Raw genomic sequence first — 15,968 nt, 5'->3', positions numbered from 1 at the left:
CATATGGCCGCACAGCTCAGTGCTGAATACAGAATGGGAGAGGTGAGTGTTCAGTCCCTTTAAAAAACTAAGGGCACCTTTATTCAGGGCCTAATGATGGGTCTGGATGGCTAACATTAAGCATCCCTGTTGGAAAAGTTGGCCACATTTAAACTAAGCACCACATGTATCATCCTTTCAGACCATTTACAAAGGATTCCCTGACACCGGACTCTTCCCCACTCACAGCCCCTCCAGAAACCGGTGCGGCTGTTCGGGAGCTGAAGTTAGCATCAGGAATGCACGAAAAACAAACTGTAAGATAATGTCGCCTGTTTGGCTTCTGTACAAAATCTGCCGTCTCTTCAATGCCAAAAATTATTTCCAACCTCGGATGAAAGGCTTTTTTGAGACAGCGTGATCACACTGGTACTGCTTTTGGACAGCTGATATGCATTTTCATCAAGGAACTATTTAAAAGGCTTTGTGTCTCTTTCTATATCGAAGGATGTGACCTCTGATGACAAGTAACTGTAATTACATTTGTTAACCTGACTTCAGAGCTAAACAAAGGAGATATTTATGATAAACTCTCCACTGCCAAACAAACCATACAATATGTCATTAGCAAAAGCAAAACTGGGACTAGTTAAACAGTACAAACTCTTCGGAAAGAGTGCTGAGCTTTCCAAATCACAGCAGCTTGCATCTTTTGTACTGTGCATCAGTAATTTTTGGGCCTGGTGTTTTCCCTGGCAGCTGCCACATGGACAGAGCAACACGTGGAAGGTGCAGGATGGAGTGAGGTTGGAGGAATGAGCTTCTTCTACCAGAACTCAACTTCCCAAAAGCAGAGACAAAGTCCCCCGATGCAGAAAAGGCAGCAAGGCCTTTCTGCAGCTGAGGAACTCCAGCCGCTGAAATCTAGGAATGGTTTCCCCGAGGGATTCTTCAACACCAGCTTCCAAAAGAGCCACTGGTATAAACAGAGACAAAACACACAATGTCTTGAATTACAAGCTCTCCTGCCCCCAGCCCTACCTGATACTTTTTATGGGGGCAACAGCTGTGGACACTTCAAAGCGGTCAACTCCCTATGCTCATTTTATGCCCATGATGGTTTCAGACTGAGACTTCAAATGAACAGGCATCTGATTCTGTTTTGAAGCAGCAGAAAGAATCTGGGACAGGGACAGAGACATACTGTGAGCAGGGCCCTCATTCTTATTAATTTATGTAGGTAAAATAAAGGAATAACAAGAGGCAGCGAATTCTTAAAAATAGATACAGGAGTGAGGCCTGGCTGGCCCCCTTACATGGTACTTAGCTTTCTTTATTCTCTCCTTTTCCAGCTCTCCATAACCTGTAAGCTCCTCTCAGCAAGGACTGCCCTGAATATCAGCAAAGCACAAGTATGCTGGGGCCAAAAACAAACATTAATATTATTGATATTAGTCCTAATAACAATCCAAAGATTGTATTATTACTGGGATATCATATGCAAGTTCTCTCACAAGAAAGTCCGCTCTGGCTTTCTCAAAGTCCTACACAACACGTTCCTTCGAAAAATATGACCTGCACTAGCAAACTGACTGCAAGTTAAGCTAACAAGAGGTTTCTCAGTATGTTCTGAGAAAGGGAAATAAGATTAAAGGGCTTTTTTCAGGGAAGAGGACTGCATTATTTCAGAAAGCGATTACATACTGAACGGTGCATTCGTGCTAGAGGGAAAATTTTGCAAGCGCATGGGATGCAGTGAAGCAAGATGTTTAGGCAAGTGAGCCATTCGTTGAAAAATAAGAGTTTTGTGGGGAGTGGACAGGAATCTATTTGTGAAAAAAATTGGTGGAAAGAATGGAAAATATTTAATAATTTCAACACATTTTAACTAAAACGTTACACTTTAGACAGGGGGTGTTTACTTTCTGCATTTCCAAATGCAGCTTTGACTCTGCGTTTCAGGCTGACCGACAAAAAACTGATTTCCTGTTTTCTTCATTTTGTCTTCTATTTTGCTTCTATTCAACCTGCAGTTTTCTTCTGATTTTTTTCAGCTGGGCTACTGCAGACAGAAATACAGGATTTGTTTACCTCTAGTCCAGAAACGCAAAGGTAATGACTGGTGTTTCATGAACAGGATTCCCCCTCCCTTCATTGATTCCCTTATTTTGGAGGGCAGAAATTCCACACTCGCAGACACTGTTAACTAGCTTTTGTCCAAAAGCTACACATTTACATACCAAGACATCAATTCGGATATTGTGGCCTATACCATAAGCTCCCAGGTGTCACACACATCCAGCTTCTCCTTAGCCTCACCATCTGGGGATTTACAAATCCTGGTCAGAATATGATCTCTGCTTTCTTAAAAAAATACTTAGCTCATGCATAATCCAAACACTAAACATGCTCTCTCACTATAAGCAGGTTTTCTGGCGGAAAAGGGCAGAAAGTACATAACTTAGCCAGAAGGAGGAAGCAAGCAAGCAAAGATGAGAAGAGAGTCTGTATTTACTTCCTTTTTCATTTGATTATTATATATTGTTCTCACTTTGCTGTTTTTCACCCAGACAGAGAATACAGTCCTCATGAAAGGTGCTGGAGCATTCGAGCTCCACAGAACAGGAGCCTTGCGACCTCCCCCACATGCTGCCTCCACTACCGCTACCCTCGACACTTCCAGAGACGGGTACATCTCTCCGAGTTCCCCTGCCAGTTGAATGTCTGGGCAGCAATCTCCACAAAAAAGGACAAGTCTTCTGCTGCCCTCCTTAGGATTTCTACATTGCTTGTGTAACTCAATTATGAGCGTGCTGCAGGTGCCCCTTTGTGCCAATTTAGTGAAGAGCCACATTATTACAGCCCCCAGCTACTATGCCAATGGTTCTTTGCGTCAAGCTGCAGGAACACATTTTGGTCTAGAGGTCCCCGGTTTGGTTCCCCTTGTGTCAGCACAAAAGGCAGTCATCACACTTGAAGCCAATGGTATCAGTGCTGTCTAAAGAATGGGAAGGCATAGAGGCAAACTTAAGAAAATGAGCAATCACTCCATAGGTGTGATTTCAGAAAGCCAAGAACACCATAACGAGATGGTCATTGTCCAGGACTTCCTAACACATAATAGTTTCCAATCCATTATTAGGAGCAGCGGTAACACCAATGTAGAAAAAGTGTGGCGAATCATTGGGAATGTTCCTGCCCTGTTGTCCAGTGCTGGTCTGATTATGGATAACATCACCATGGTAAAATGCTAGTCCCTTGTCTCAACAAAATTTACTGCCACGGCGTTGGCTCAGGAGCAGTGCAAGGGGAAGACGAAATTAAGAGAAAGGCTGCAGAAACAGAGCAGGGGTCTGAGTCAGTCAGTCACAGCTGGGGAAGCGGCAGTGGAGAAGCAAGGGCAGTCCGTGGTCATTATGAGTTCCCTGTTGTTCTCCAGTTTTCGTGCTTGGAGAATGTGAGTCCATTAATTCGGAGTCTGCTGAGAGCTATGAATGAGCCACACACTATATGTTGCCGATAAAGCATAGGAAAGCCTCTGCCTGGGATAAACCTTTCTTCTTCAGCATTGCACTGAAACAGAAGAGTTCCTGGCACAGAAGAGTTCCAGGATGCATTTTTAAAAGGGGCATCGTTTTCACAGTGCAGCTCTGACCTTCCAAATTTCAACATGTTTCTCTAATTAAGCTCTTCATCCCTCTGATTCAAACAGCTGTTGACAGCTTTTGCAAATGGATTTGTCCCCCAAAGACGTTCACAGCTCTGCCAGATACTTAAGGGAAGAACAGGATTTTCATTCTGCACAACTGTGTCTTTTCTTCTCTCCAGTTTTGTATTATATCTTGATTTCTCATTTGACTATATAATGGAAAATGTGGTAACTATGATATCTTACCTTTCAGTCTTTTCTTGATATAGATTAGATAATGCAATAGAGCCAGGCAGATATTTACCACTGAATACCCAACAGTATATATAGTCAGTGCTGATACTGTCTGCCTGTTCTCGCCAAGGATCCAGATTTTCTATTTGCCACGGAAAAATGCAGAAAAAAAGTGGATTTTCTTCTTTAAAGGAGAAAAAAAGCCAGAAATCATGGGTTTCCTCTTACAGACTGTCAGAGTTCCAGCCTACAAGGGGCTGCTTGGTGCTGGGGGGTGTGCAATGCAGGGGGGGCCATGTGCATGTGTGCACATGCACATATGCACATGGCAGCCAGGCACCAGTGGAAACCAGCTCCCACACCTTCCTCCAGGCAAGTCTCTGGGGGTGGGGCACAACCAATGTGTCGGGGGGTGCAGAAGAGCACAGGGGACATGTTGTGGGGCTGGGGGGACACATGCCCCCCCAGATTTTTGCACCCACAGTGGGATGTGCAGGGCTGCATCCAGACAGGAACAGCTCTGGATGCCACACTGCAATGGCCACCAAAGTGAGGTGCCCTCTGCCCATCTGGCAGCAGTGGGGGGTGCAGCTTCGTGCCATTGCCATGCCTCACCTTGACAGCCATGACAATGTGGAGCTCCCTCCCTTTGGCGCCAGGTCCTGCCCACTGGACCTGCCCAGAGCTGGTTTGGCCTGACTGCAGCCCCACATCCCCCTGTGGGTGCAGAAGTTTGGGGGAGCACGTGCCCCCCACCCCCAATGCACTGCCTGTGCCCTCCCCACCCCATTGCCTGTGCCCCCTGCCTCCCCCAATGCATTGCCTGTGGCCACACCCAGCAAATTCCCCATATACCCACCCCCTTCCTCACACACTGGGGTGCTTGGGGCAGGAGTGAGGGGCACCCAATTGCCTCTGTGCCCTGTGAACATGCTCAATGGCAGACACTGATGTTCGCTATTGTATAAATGGTGCCAGCTAACAGGGACCTTCTGCACTTTCATTTTAGTGAGAAATTAGCACCTGCTAGTCAAATATGTGAATCCTTCAGTAAACTGCAAATTAATCATCACAACTGCAACAGGGGCGCTAATTTGTACTCACTAAATACTGTTAAAACTACCTCTTGATAAATCAATATCAATGTACCATTGATGTTTTCATTTTAACATCATTGATACCATATTTTAATGGCTATTAGAGTCTCATGTCTAGACACTGTTTTATACAAGGTAACGAGAGCAGAAGAGCTGAGCCTTCTCACAGTGGAATCTTTATTAGTTCCCATATTCCTCAAACTTTTGAGAAAAAATTGTGTTGCCTTTCACATTATACACACAATTTTTCATTTGCTCCTGGTGGAGAATTGCTTGTTATTCTGTACAAAGCTGATTGATCAGAAATGGGTTAAATTACCAAGAAAGGAACTAAGAGGTTCATTGGTTTAATGGGTTTCTTGTTAACTTTCACTTAGCGAGTCCTGGATTCACATCTCATTTTACTGTCTCTTTTTAACCACTATTCCCCAAACTGCCACAATCTGACAGTTGTCAGTCTCAGCTCAAGAGAGGAGCAGAGGTGTTTAAATCGGGACCAAAATATTTTGATCATGTTGTCTGGGAAAACTTGTAAGGCACTTGTCTGTCTCAAGCCAAGGTTTAGGAGCCAAAACCTGACCCAAGAAAGTGTTCAGCTGGATTTAAAAAGCCACCTTGATGTTCTCCTGATTCTGACCAAACCAGGCACCGCAATGCAAATTAGAGGAGGCTAAGGAATGGAAGGCAATCGTTTTTGAGCTGTTATGTCATCTTGGCAACAGCTGGAGTTTTCATTTTTGGAAAGGAAACACTAGGAGCATCTACACAAGATGCTCAGCAGACTAATTCTACTGAGCATTAGGGTGGTGGGCAAAACCCGGGATAATGCACTAATGCACGGTAGAATTAGGCTACTGCACATTAGCATCACAAAAAAGCATGCGCTGGCACTTATGCTCAGTAGAACCAATTACAGCTCATTAGTTTAGTACCTGGTACTAAACTTAATGCACTGTAATTAAGACACATTGATGAACATGTAGATGTGCCCATTTAGAGGTTCATTGAGCCATTCTTCAGCTACCTGGCAGCAAAGAAGCTATCACCAACAAACAAAAAAGAGCAAGGGTTTGAGAGTGTTTGAAATACTCACTCCATCTTCTTACTGCTCAGTTTGGGGTTGAGGGGAGGGGAGGGCAATGTTTCCTTTATCTAGCTTGCACAACGGTTTTATGAAATACATCAGCAATCACGTCTCAGCTACAGTGTCTTTGACTGACAATGTCCATATTTTCTTTCTAAAAGCATAAATTGATGGTAATGAATACACCAAGAATAGCACAGAGATGCCAGAGACATTGAGGTAGATTTCTAACTTGAAGTCATAGAAAGAACAACAAAAGGAACAGCAGTTAATGTCACTGTAGCTAGCCACGGATTTCAAATTTTATTAAAGGTCTTTATTTCTCAGTCAGCAGATGGGCAGTCAACTGATGGAGCACAGTCATACCTCTGAGGCCCACTTGTAACATTACCGCCCATTCAAATGGCCTACAGTGACTGCCCTTTAGATTTAAACCATTAACCTTCCCTCTGTGAAATAAAATACCTAGTTTACTAGCAAGAGCCAACTCTCAAAAAGCTCCATGATGTCCAACCACTAGAAGGGAACAAAACACATTTGGCTACTAGGTGACATGCTCGTGCATTATCATAACCTTAATCGATTTCCGTTGCCAGTAAAAACATCAATTGCAGAAGATGTACAGAAGGTCTGCTTATCAGTAAAGGAAACCGTGTGTCAATTACAACAGTTTTTGTAATGGTAAAGGAACTTCATTTGCATGGAAAATTGAAGTGCTGGTTCCATAAACCTTTTACCATGCTAAAACCTAGAAGTATATAAACAGACTCATCTTTTTTGTTATCCTGAGCCAGCGCAAAAATCAGTATTCGGCCTTCAACTCCCAAGCTCTCATTTCAAGGCAGGAAGTAAAGACCTTGTTTCCCTCTTCCAATGTTCTGACTTGTCTCAGCCAAAATGCTTAGAGCAAGATCAACTGACAATGTCTGAGAAGATCTCTCTGATGAATGCACAAAGACCAGCAAGCTGCCTGTACTCTATTGTTATACAATCTTTCCTCCCACACCATTTATTTGTCGCATCTATCTTGCTCCAACCTAGACGGCGAACTCTTCAGTGGGTGGCCCATCTTTTAACTCCAGTGCCTAACACAATCAGATACTGTGCTTGACTGGCGCTTAGATATGGCTACATTGCCAATAATAAAGAGGAGGACGAAGAGGAGGGCAATATGCTGCTCACAGTTCAAACATGGGAGAGAACTGACCACATTTCAGCAAGGTTTCTATGCCAGGCAATAACAAGAACGAGTGCACTAAACATTATGTAAACTAACCGTGATATTTAAATGCAATACAACGCAGTGGAATAACAACACGGAAAACACACAAATCCTCTGAAACATTTATAGCAAACATTATTGCAGCTTCTAGTGGGATGAATGAGCTCAAGTCTCTTGTGAGAGCCCATTTACAGGAGATGAAAGCCACATCTATTCAGGGAGACCTCATCAATAAGTAAGTAGGGAATTGTTCTGATTCATCATTTAATCATAACCGTGCCCCACCATACTATAAGTGGGCCCTTTTCTTTGCGCCATATAACAACATTACCAGAGCTTCTTGCTGAGGGCTGAGTCACTGACTGATTTAGAGAGGGCTCACAAAGCAGAAAATAAACCTCAAGCTTTCAGAACACAGCCACTCGGGTCCCCTGGGAATCAAAGCAGGACATGGAACAAACACTGGTAGCAGAAAGAAATATAAAATGGTCCCATGTCCTTTTATCACCATTTGGCTAAGGAAGCTCTCATAGTTACGCCATGGAAAGGATAACTTAATGTCAGCAACGTGTCATGGACACACAAGAAACAGCAGAGCCATATTCGTAGAAATGCAGGCTGTTCCCTTCTCTTCTTTTTAACTGCCTAATAACCTAACTGTAACAGAGCTCTCTCTTCTTGCTGCAGAGCACTTAACAGTTACTTAATGTAAAAAGACACCAAAAATAAAGGAATTTTATAACATGAGGATTTAGGCAAATTTTTAAGTCTCATTCAGCCAGATGGTGCAGTCAGTTCAGATGTGTAGTGCAACTTTGGAAGAATATTCCACTTCTGACAGAAGTATTGTAATACAAAGAACAAATCCAGAAATGTATGTTTGCTTTCCATGTGCTCTCTCCAGTGCTTTAACGATGATGAATTCAACATTATTCTGTGCAGTTCTTTATGATCTGATTAAAGTAACACAACTGCTGAAAATGAGGAAATAAAAGCCAATATAAAATGCAGTATCTTGCTGGTTTTTTATTAAGTTGTAATGCACTGGTAGCTCAAGCTGATGTAAAATTTCCTAGCATTGGGAGAGTCTATGTTTTAATTTAATACTCTGTACATTACTGGTGCTGAGGTACTGAATTTCATTTTGATGGAGGACAAAATTTAAGCTTCTTTAAGGGATATATTAATGACAAAATTAAAGATGAAATAAATTACATTTGTGTCTCCAGCCTGGATGATACAAAAGCACCTCACTAATCCCCATTTTGGCATGCACATGGTTAATTAACTGTTAACCATTTTTCCATGGAGGTCTTTATTAACCTGTAGATACATTTTTTTTGCCTGGCCTGACCTCATACCTATCTGGGCAGTAATGTGATCCTTGACATGGATGTACCCCTGTATCCCATAATCATTCACGATGCCCATAAATTAGAGAAATATTATGCCTGCGTATGAACATAGATTAAGAGACTTGCCCGTGGTTACACAGGAAGTACATGGCTGGATCAGGAATTCAATCTATACCAGGAATCCAGTCCAAATATTATGCATCCATTGTATCATATTTTCTCTGTAGCAAAAAACTTGACCCCATATATTCAAAATCTTCCTGAACCTACTTACACAAAAAGAAGGGGTGGTTTCAGAAGTAAAGCGCTACTTGGCATGAGTAGGGTTATCGCATTCTGTACCAAGAAATGTCATACAAGCCATCCCATTGATTTCAGTAGCATTCATGTGATTAAGAGTTTGCACTGGACCCTACAGCAGATCTGTCTTCTTCCAGATTTAATCATAACAAACATAGGTGCAGAAAATCATTTGTGCAATTGTTATTCATTAGAGAGAGCTTGTGAGCGTTAAAGATTCAGAGAGACCTTCCTAATGATTTAATACCTCCGAACGAGTTCCCATCAACATTAGCTGAATGAGTGCTGTTCTATAATTACTTTTGGTTTGATAAAGATTTCTATTTACAGACCTAGGCTTACAAGGCTTCAGCTTCAGATCTGGACTAAGTAAATCTTCATCCAGACTTTTTGACATCCACAATTAATTACATTAACAAATTTAGCCAATTCCATTCAAACAACGTGAAATCGATTCCACATATAAATGCATTTTCTTTTTCCAGGAGACTGACAATGCAAACACTCTCTCAATGCAACCACTTTATCAGTGCATGGAACGATCATCTACAATTCACTGCTCGGTTTGATAAATGATTACGCTTACTACAAACAGAGGTGAGAATTAATAAAACTTAATTATACAGGAAAGAGACAGATAATCCTTAGCCTTTAAAGGAACTAAAGACTTTGCAAGTGGGCCAGTTTTCACCCTGGTGTAAACTGGCATACATCCACTGACAACCTTGAATTTTGACACAGAGTGTTAGCCATAGGAAATCAGGGTCTGCTGAAAGGAAAAATCTGAAATTCTGGAAAAGGAACAGCCACAGTAGTCATGGGAGGCTTGGCAAAGTGAAATCATGTCACTTTTTCATGTGTCCTTCTCTACTACTTCCCCAGCCACTGGCTTTCTCTTCACTGTTGCATCAATTTAGCAGGCTTGCCAGAGTATGTTGCATATATTATAGTGGTCTCACCTGCTTTTTATTTCCAAGCTTTGTGACTGTATTTGCCTTAACTGAACACTCAATCCTAGCAGAAATTTTGAAGGATGATAACTTTGTGCATGCTAGCAACATTCATTGCACACAATGCTGGGATTGTCCTTCTCCCGCTCTAACCATGGATCTGCGTCTTGATACCCACCTTAGATGCATTGTGGATCTGTCTCCTATTAGACTTTCCTTCTCAAATACTTTATTAAGCATCCATTTCTTCTGGTTTGAATATTGCAGCTCTAAATTGCCTTACATCAACTCTTAGACGGAGCATCACAAAGCTCCACCACTGACTATTCAAACCCTCAGGAGCGCTTCATTGCTAGATTCAGGCTTGCAAGATCACTTCCATCTCTTAGGTATCCCCCAGCCCTTCTTTCTCCACTCACTCTGCTCTGTCTCACATTTATTTTTCTGTTGTCTTACGCCTTAACTTCCACTGATACTTCAGAGTATGACTGAATGATCAAAAGCCCTTCCTGGGGGTAAAATGTCCTCTTTGTTGCACATCTCCGATTCCAGAGTCATTTCCTCTGGTTCAGATTTTAAACTCTGCTACCAATATACCCTGTATTTACCTCAACCCCAGACCTCCCTTTGCCTTTCACATCTCTCTTGTCTGCAGCTGTGCTTCATATCTCCTCTAAGATCTGCACTTCCCTTGGCTCTCAATCTCCTACAGCTTCCCTTAAAAATTAACCACTTCCTTTCTTTAGTATAAATTAATGTACATGTACTGTCTGAAATTTTCAACTTGAGTCCTGGATCCAACTCCTTTCCTCTCCACTATGCCCTACAAGTCTTCCTATTCATTATTGAATATTTTCAAATTGCCATCATGACTTTCAGATGTCTCCATGGAGTAGAACAGCACCTTCTCTCAATTAAGGTCAATTCACATACCTCCTCTCTACTTCAGTTTTGGATGGCCTACCTCTCACACTTTTTTCCTTGACATACTTTGTTGCTGCTTCATTTATTTTTTATATTTTATTCATTTTATTGTCTAACACAGGGAGCTCTTTCCTCTCTCTCTCCCATAAGCCACTTCCTCACTTTAAACCTTGTCTTAAACCTTCCTTTTCTCTTTAGCTTATGATTGATTATCTCTGTAGAGGATTTGGTAGGTATTCGGGACACTATGAAAAGAAAAGGTATTGTACCGTAATACCACAACCTTCAAAATGCCCACATTAAGATAAAACCTATCTGTCACTGATAAAATCCTTTGTTAATGTCTCTTTCATCTTTTTTCTCTCTCCATGTCATTAGAGTATAAGCTACATAGGCAAAACACATCATTCAACTTATTCAGCACAAAAGCATAATCTGAATAAAAGAAAGAGGCTATTGGCCACGTGATCCATCATGGTTTTTTCACTTTAATAAAAAAAAAAAAAGACTGGTTCTCAATGCCTCCAACTCAGAAAAGGGTGATTTAAACAGATAATTGAAAGGCTTTATAGATTTGTTTGGGTTTATTTGCTCCTGATAATGACTAAATTTCCTCCTGAAAGGTAAAGCGCACTATTAATATTCCTTCAGTAGATGAAAGATTTTATGTGCACGATTCCTACACACCTCTAAAAATCTCACTATGTAGTTTAATTTCCCTTCAACAATATTTCTTTGCCATTCATGTTCAGCAGCTGCACAGGATATTACTGTTAATATGTATGCAAAGAATGCTTGGGGTGCTTTGATGGAATACATGCCAAACAGGATGCCAAGTCTATTAGGGAGGATGAACCACTGCCATGCTTCCATTCCTCTCTCTAATAAGGTTGACCTCTCATTAGACTACGAATTCTAGATGGATCAACTGCAGGTCCAATTCCTTTTGTTGGGAAAGCAGGTATGCAGCACAGATAGGCCTGTGTTATAACAACCTATCTGTAGTCCCTTCAAGACATAGCTTCCCCCACACACATACCCCTGCCATACAAGTCACAAATTACAGGAGAAAGCAAAAATCATTCGTGTAGAATGGCAAATAATGAATAGGGAGCATGTGCACCAAAATGTAAAGACCACATCCCCAGATCCCAAACTATTACCAGGAATAGGTTCTGAATGCCATAAACTTAGGATGAGCAGAAGGTAGCAGTTAAAGTGTGACAGTCTCCTCTCACCTTTAGCTTTTCCTGCTTGCTTAGCAAGTCACCATACAGGTCATCAGCAGGGTTCATCCTAGGACATTGTGGGAACACCTACACTTGCACTAATGTACTTTAGTTAACATTCATTAAATCTAGTACCTCCATTGTGAGGTACTAGGAAAATGCACATTAGCCTGTCGAACGTTAAATAAAGAGTATGGGCACCTATACATGAGCACCAAGCCTGCTCCAATGCATTGAAATCCCAGTGTGTCGGAGCAAACTCAGTTAATCAACTCTGCTGGAGTGTGACGATTGCCGCGCTCCACCAGCCTCCTGTGTCTCACGTATCAGTGTCCCCCCACTTAATAATGGTGGTAGGGGTACTTGCACTAAAGCTCATCAAATGAGCTTTAGTTCAAACGCCCCCGCCACCATTTTAAAGCTCAGGGATGCTGATGCACAAGATGTGGCGCTTTAATTAGAGCGGCTCTTGGAGCCCCTCTAATTAAAGTGCTGTCCTCCACCTCCAGAGCATGTGCAAAAATGCCTTATGGTTTTTAAGTGATGCTTAATGTGCATCAGCCTATTTCAATGCGCATTAACTAAATAGCATGGGTTTTTTTAGTGATGCTGTAATGCGCATTAAAAGAGGCTAATGTGCTTTAAAGTGCATGTGTAGATGCATCCTCTGTGCTCTATTTTTAGTCCATGAAATCCCATTCAGAGGTAGAGCTCACTTAGCTGGACGGGAATAAGTAGGATGGACCACCAGCCCTCCATGAAAGCCCCAGATTTGTAAGACAAGAACACAAATGGCTAAAGTATGGAGTGCTGTTGTTTCTATCAGCCACTTCGCTCAACCCAACCTGTCTCAGGAGGTGAGAAGAGCAAAGGGGTTCTCATCAAACAAAAGTGTCATGGAAGACTGTACAAATTAATACATAATGCATAGCAAAAACCTTTTCCCTTGTTCCTTCTCCCAGTGGTCACTGGCCTATATAATTGTTTCCTGCTGTCTCTCTTGTGTGAAATAAAATCCTGAAGGAGGAATATCTATATGCAGGTGCAGCACAAGTAGAATTAATGAAATTATTTCTTTCTTTACGCAGAAAATAGATTGCATTTCAGCTGGCAAATTTGTGCCAGCCTCCAGCTGTGCATATTTATATTAAACACTCATCATAGTTTTCACCCTTTGCTCCTGACCTTCAGAGTAACGAACTGTGGCTTAAATGGGTGGAAAACATGAAGGATCATCAGTTAAGTATAACAGAGTCCCTACAGGTTTAAACTAATGAGATTTCTTCTCCAACTTCTTGGGAAAGCAGTCACTTGGGAGCCAAAAGAGGCAGACCAGCCTGGGTTTTCTGTATACATTATTTAGCACTGTTCATTTATCAGAAGTTCACAATCACCCCTGGGTGTATATTTGCTTATTGAGGTTGAAGCACACATTTACATGTAAAGTAAAACTGGCACACCCAGCTGTTTTTATTTGCACCGCCAGGGAAAGGAAGAAGGAAAAATTATTTTCAGACGTCAAATTTTCAGTCTAATCGCCATCCAGGGCCACACACACAAATGTAACATGAACAATTGCCTTCTGCGCCAAAGAAATCCTCCACCCCTAAATGTGGTAGGTCAGGGGCCTCTCCACAGAGATCCTGAGCAGCAACCAAAAGAAATTCACTTTCTGCTGTGCGGAGTCCCCATAGCACAGAGGAACTGTATATGTCACGTGGAGGGCAGCACTGTGCCGGCTGGCATAACATAAGCTAAGCACAAAGCCATTTGTTCCCATCATGAGTTTCAGGTGAACAATTAGACTTGATACAGTTCTGATAAAAGCCCAGAAGTTTCACATAGCTACGGAAATCTCCTTGATTTCCCAAAACGCACAAAAGATTTAAATTCAGCTTAGCTTGATGGATGCAAATAATTTCATGAAGATATGCAGGGTAGAGTGTCTCATGACAATGGGATCTGTTTACCCTGCCTGTGAGAGCCCTTGGGCTCTACCCCTAGCAGACAGTCCTGCTAATGTGCATTTAACCCATAAATTCACCTTAAATGATCAAATCAGAACCAGAAGGCATAGCTGAAAACAAGACAGATTTGTTTTCTTCCATGGAGGGAAGTTGGAATGCGATGCTACTCATTTGTTAGGAAGTACTAGCAGCAACTACGCCCAGGCTCTACCTGCTTGTAGAGCACCACTAGACAAACAAATGTATTTGGCTCTCTCAACTAAGTTTAACAACCTGAATTTGTTCACAGTGCTTATGTACAACAGTGATGGGCAGGCTAAAAATAGCTAAGGTAGGCAGGGGGTAGATAGTTGGAAAAGCTATTAACTAATTGGAAAGAACAGTTATTGTTCATTGATTCCTAGGAAGGAATTCTATTATACACAGTTTCCTTCTTCCTATGAGCATGCAGACCTGTGAAAAAGAACTCCAGAAGTCACAATTTAGAATTGTTCATCATTTGAACAACAGTTAGAGGGAAAAGAAAGAGAGCACACACAGGAGATTGTGCACTTTCATTTTCAGGTCGCAGGTTATGACCCTGCTACATTCAGCATTCTGCTTTGTTAAAGGTAAGACATTCAAATTTAAAACCATTACAAATTGTGTTGAGCTTTATGAACGTTTAGCCATGCAGGTGTTTGTCAATACATTAAGCACTTTGTTAATGTTCTTGTCAAGTTCCGACCTTGAGGATTCACGGCAGATTTTTGATTGGTTTAAACTCTATTGGCTTTTAAGCCAATATGGCAGAGTGACAGACAGATAGACTGTCTTCGTGCACTATAACGGTTTTTACAATAATGGAGGAGCCGATAGGGTGGAAAGGTTGAGACAACAGTTCCAAAAGAATTAATACCATTAGGCATGAACAATTCAGCGCCTTAAATGCGATCAAATAATTCTGGGAAAGACTTATTCTGCAGAGTCTCATGTCCATGCTGGGGGATCCAATGTTACATCAAAAACAGCATTTTGAAGTGCTGGAAGATACACCATGTCTTGCAGTCTATTTGTTAAGGTCTCCATCTCAGCCAAAGCAAATTCTTTTCGAAATTAAAAATAGGAAGCTTGATGCTTCCTGCTAGATACTCTGTTGGTAATTAGTATCTAAACTAGCATTATTATTATAGCTTATGATTACGTATTAACATGGACCTAGCAAGGTCACTTTGTCAATGTATTCATAGAGGAGCAGTCACCAAGCAGGGGGACAGAACTCAAAGCTCTGGAGAGCCTGCTCTAGAAAACTGGATTATCCTTTTAAGAAAATCTCTCCGAAGCAGAAAAAAAGGGAAGAGGATTTGCAAGTGTGAAATTTCAAATAAAACAAGTGCGCAATTAGCAGATGTACAATGTAAACGTATTTGTGAAGCCTTCTCAGCCTCCAGCAGGGGGAATGCATTTTATGTAGGTTCTAGACTGGTTACGAGCAGAGAAAACACCGGGGAATTGCAGGGAGGGGGGAATTAGGTTTGCCTCAATTACATATTTCTTTAATTTGTTAAGAAGGTTTTGAAACACTACGACAAAATCCATCAGACCGGGTGTGCAAAAGTGGGACTTTCATAGAACAGCATTTCCATGAGGACGTGCCTCCAAAGACAATGTTGGACTTGCCTCAAGAGCGTACATCTTGACTCTACTAATCAACTAAGTTGTTCTGTCACTACAAAATCCAGCCGTTCAATGGCTGTGTGCATCTCCGTATACGAGATAGGAAACAACAGAACAGTTAACCAATAAAAGAGACTAGGTACAGAGCAGAGTCCAATCTTCACTCCAGCTACATACCACAGTGCAGCTCTTGGTTATGAAAACTGAGAAAAAATCTACAGAAAATAGTAAGGGCCTGCACTCCAGAAACCTCAAAACTAACCAAAATAACCTTGTTATTAGGCATTATACTTTCACCTTACTTAAAAAAAAAAAAAAAAAA

The 15,968-nt window shown here is 41.7% G+C and overlaps 1 long non-coding RNA gene across 1 annotated transcript in view; it reads left to right on the top strand.

Annotated features, from left to right (window-relative positions):
- LOC109300429 overlaps positions 1–15,968 on the top strand; it is a 23,512-nt gene that overhangs the window by 5,851 nt on the left and 1,693 nt on the right. Inside the window, exon 2 of the long non-coding RNA XR_002098220.1 lies at positions 14,031–14,033. This is a non-coding gene — a long non-coding RNA (uncharacterized LOC109300429). The remainder of the gene's footprint in view (positions 1–14,030; positions 14,034–15,968) is intronic.

The sequence above is a fragment of the Gavialis gangeticus genome, unplaced genomic scaffold, assembly GCF_001723915.1.
Source record: "Gavialis gangeticus isolate Ggan-Ray unplaced genomic scaffold, GavGan_comp1, whole genome shotgun sequence".
Classification (NCBI taxonomy): Eukaryota; Metazoa; Chordata; order Crocodylia; family Gavialidae; genus Gavialis; species Gavialis gangeticus.
Note: the sequence above shows the minus strand (reverse complement) of the source record. Positions and strands in the feature narration are given on the sequence as shown.